This window comes from Aegilops tauschii, chromosome 1 (assembly GCF_002575655.3).
Source record: "Aegilops tauschii subsp. strangulata cultivar AL8/78 chromosome 1, Aet v6.0, whole genome shotgun sequence".
Taxonomy (NCBI): Eukaryota; Viridiplantae; Streptophyta; class Magnoliopsida; order Poales; family Poaceae; genus Aegilops; species Aegilops tauschii.
The window spans coordinates 328,905,654-328,910,472 of record NC_053035.3 but is presented as its reverse complement, the minus strand read 5'-3'; positions in this window follow the sequence as shown (position 1 = coordinate 328,910,472).

Here is a 4,819-nt window from a genome sequence, read left to right as displayed (position 1 = left end):
TCACTCGTGTCTTAATATTCATGCCATGATTAGATACATGATCAAGATTATGCTAGGTAGCATTCCACATCAAAAATTATCTTTTTTATCATTTACCTACTCGAGGACGAGCAGGAATTAAGCTTGGGGATGCTGATACGTCTCCGTCGTATCTATAATTTTTTATTGTTCCATGCCAATATTATACAACTTTCATATACTTTTGGCAACTTTTTATATTATTTTTGGGACTAACATATTGATCCAGTGCCCAGTACCAGTTCCTGTTTGTTGCATATTTTTGTTTTGTAGAAACCACATATCAAACGGAGTCCAAATGGGATAAAAACGGACGGAGAATATTTTTGGAATTTTTGTGAAATATGGGAAGAAGAATCAACACGAGAAGGTGCCCGAGGGGGCCACGAGGCAGGGGGCGCGCCCCTGACCCTCGTGGGCCCCCCGTAAGGCGGTTGCTGCTCTTCTTTGGCCGCAAGAAAGCTAATTTTCGGAGAAAAATTAGGCGAAGGTTTCAATCCAATCGGAGTTACGGATCTCCAGATATATAAGAAACGGTGAAAGGGCAGAATCTCAGAACGCAGAAACAGAGAGAGACAGAGAGACAGATCCAATCTCGGAGGGGCTCTCGCCCCTCCCACACCATGGAGACCAAGGACCAGAGGGGAAACCCTCCTCCCATCTAGGGAGAAGGTCAAGGAAGAAGAAGAAGAAGAAGAAGAAGAAGAAGAAGAAGAAGAAAAAGAAGAAGAAGAAGAAGGGGGGCTCTCTCCCCCTCGCTTCCGGTGGCGCCGGAGTGCCACCGGGGGCCATCATCATCACCGCAATCTACACCAACACCTCCGCCATCTTCACCAACATCTCCATCACCTTCTCCCATATATCTACAGCGGTCCACTCTCCCGCAACTCACTGTACCCTCTACTTGAACATGGTGCTTTATGCTTCATATTCTTATCCAATGATGTGTTGCCATCCTATGATGTCTGAGTAGATTTTTGTTGTCCTATCGGTGATTGGTGAATTGCTATGATTGATTTAATTTGCTTGTGGTTATGTTGCTGTCCTTTGGTGCCCATCATATGAGCGCGCGCGTGGATCACACCTTAGGGTTAGTTGTATGTTGATAGGACTATGTATTGGAGGGCAAGAGTGACAGAAGCTTCTACCTAGCATAGAAATTGATGCATACGGGATTGAAGGGGGACCAATATATCTTAATGCTATGGTTGGGTTTTACCTTAATGAACGTTAGTAGTTGCATATGCTTGCTAATAGTACCAATCATAAGTGCATAGAATTCCAAGTCAGGGATGTCATGCTAGCAGTGGCCTCTCCCACATAAAACTTGCTATCGGTCTAGTAAAGTAGTGAAGAACTTAGGGACAATTTCGCAACTCCTACCACCACTTTTCCACACTCGCTATACTAACTTTATTGTGTCTTTATCTAAACAGCCCCTACTTTTTATTTACACGCTCTTTATCTTCTTGCAAACCTATCCCACAACACCTACAAAGTACTTCTAGTTTCATACTTGTTCTAGGTAAAGCGAACGTTAAGCGTGCGTAGAGTTGTATCGGTGGTCGATAGAACTTGAGGGAATATTTGTTCTACCTTTAGCTCCTCGTTGGGTTTGACACTCTTACTTATCGAAAGAGGCTACAATTGATCCCCTATACTTGTGGGTTATCATACATCTCCAACTTATCTATAATTTTTGATTTTTCCATGCTGTTATATTATCATTCTTGGATGTTTTACAATCATTTTATATCATTTTTTGGTACTAACCTATGGACATAGTGCCCAGTGCCAGTTACTGTTTTCTGCTTTTTTTACATCGCAGGAAATCAATATCAAACGGAGTCCAAATGCAACAAAACTTTTTGTGAAATTTTATGGACCAGAAGACACCCAATGGGCCGGAGAAGCACCTGGGGGTGCCCCGAGGGGGCACAACCCACCCGGGCACACATAGGCCCCCAGGTTCGACCAGGTGGGTTGTGCCCACCTCGGTGGCCTCTCGCACCGCCTCTTTGCTCTATAAATACCCCAATAGTCTAGAAACCCTAGGGGAGTCGACCAAAATCAATTCCAACCGCCGCAAGTTCCAGAACCACCAGATCCAATCTAGACACCATCACGGAGGGGTTCATCATCCTCATTGGTGCCTCTCTGATAATGGTTGAGTAGTTCATTTTAGACCTGCGGGTCCGTAGTTAGTAGCTAGATGGCTTCCTCTCTCTCTCTCTCTCTCTCTCTCTCTCTCTCTCTCTCTCTCTCTCTCTCTCTCTCTCTCTCTTTGATTCTCAATACAATGGTCTCTTGGATATCCATATGATGTAACTCTTTTTTGCGGTGTGTTTGTCGGGATGTGATGAACTTTGAGTTTATGATCAGATCTATGTTTTTAACCATGAAAGTTATTTGAGTCTTCTTTGATCTCTTATATACATGATTGCTTATAGCCTTGTATTTATCCTATGATATTTGGGTTTTGTTTGGCCAACTTGATCTATTTATCTTGCAATGGGAAGTGGTGCTTTGTGATGGATTCGATCTTACGGTGCTTGATCCCAGTGACAGAAGGGGAACCGACACGTATGTATCGTTGCTATTAAGGATAACAAGATGGGGTCTATTTCTACATAAATAGATCTTTTCTACATCATGTCATCATTCTTATTGCATTACTTCGTTTCTCCATGAACTTAATACACTAGATGCATGCTGGATAGCGGTCGATGTGTGGAGTAATAATAGTAGATGCAGGCAGGAGTCGGTCTACTAATCTTGGACATTATGCCTATATAATGATCATTGCCTGGATAACATCATGATTATTTTAAGTTCTATCAATTGCCCAACATTAATTTTTTTACCCACCGTTTGCTATTTTTCTCGAGAGAAGCCACTAGTGAAATCTACGGCCCCCGGATCTCTTCTTTATTATATTTGCCTTCGCCATCTATTTTTATTTGCTTTTATTTTAAGATCTATTAATCCAAAAATAAAAAAATACCTTGCTGCAATTTTTATCTATTTATTTTATCTCGCATTCTCGCGAGATCTATTTATCCAATCTACTACAATTTTACCTATCTTTTTACCCGTGAGGGATTGACAACCCCTCTCTTACGTCGGGTTGCAAGTATTTGTTCTTTGTGTGCAGGAGTTGTTTACGTGGTGTTGTGTGGTTCTCCTACTGGTTCAATAACCTTTGGTCTCAGCACTGAGGGAAATAGCTACCGTTACTGTGCTGCATCATCCTTTCCTCTTTTGGGAAATACCGACGTAGTTCAAGCAAACATCAAAAGGAATTTCTGGCGCCGTTGCCAGGGAGACATCATCAACATCTACTAGGTTCCTAATCACAAATCTCATCTCCTTGCAATTTACATTATTTGTCATTTGCCTCTCGTTTTCCTCTCTCCCACTTCACAAAAATTTGCCGTTTTATTCGCCCTCTGTTTCGTTCGCCGTTTTCTCGTCAAATCTACCCTTTGTTTGGAATCATGAGTGACTTTGATATGGCAGAAACAGATGATGGCCTAACTCCTAAAATTGGATGATTTGGCAATCTGGATCCTAAAACTTTTGTTTTGGGGCAAGGGAATGTTATAGGAAAAGAACGTATCGAAGAACTTTTCAATTGTGTTGGAAATTTAAGTCTTGATGATGTTCCTATACTTAAGAGGACTAAATCCTATGCGGAAGCTATTTCAGCACTAGTTCTGAAACTTGAAAATAAATTTATCCGTACTCATCCTACCTTGCAAAGATTGTTTTTTGAGCTGCCCATCATAAAAAACCCCAAGGCTAAAAAGTTGGCCACTCTCGTTCTTATGAATGAATTTGACTACATAATACAGGAAGCTAGGGAAATCTTTGATTTTTATGGTATGAATTGTGAAAAACCCGTGATAGATGAAATTCTTTATAATAGTGACTATGCGTTAAGGCATTTTCTTAGGGATAATCAAATCTTTGATGACAATCTTAAAAAGGAAGTCCCTGTTTTAGATATAATCCAACAAGTTTTCAATGATGTTAATCAACATTATTCTTGGATTGTTGCCGGAAATCAAAGGGGTTATGATGATAAGCAACTTGATAGTGCTAAGGTTTCCATGGATAATATATTTTATGTTGTCTTTGCAAAACCTCTTGACAAAAACACCTCTAAGAAAATCAAAGAGAAATATGACAATACTTAGATCTTTGCGTTATGCCTAGATAGGGACGTAAAACGATAGCGCTTGTTGGGAGGCAACCCAATGAATAAAATTTATTTTTGTCTTTTGCTTTCTGTTCTTGAGTGTTTTCACAATTATGCTACTATTATGATTGTGTTTTTTGTGTTTTAATTAGTTTTTGTGCCAAGCAAAGCCTTTGGGATCAAGTTGGGTGATAGTTGACTTGATCTTGCTGAAAAACAGAAACTTTTGCCCTCACAAAAATAATTCTCATTTTTAACAGAAGCGTGATAAAATACCAACTCTTTTTGAAGAAGATTAATACACACATTTATCACATGGCCCTAATATTTCAGAATTTTTGGAGTTACAGAAGTATACGAAATATCCAGATTGCTACAGACTATTCTGTTTTTGACAGATTCTGTTTTCTTTGCGTTGTGTGCTTGTTTTGATGATTCTATGGTTTTCTTTGAAGATTTTTTGCCATAGAAAAGTTGGAATACAGTAGATATAATGCAAGAATAAAATATGAATGGGTTTGCAACAATACTTATAGTAGTGATTTGCTTTTATACTAACGGATCTCACGAAGGTTTTGTTGAGTTTTGTGTGCTTGAATT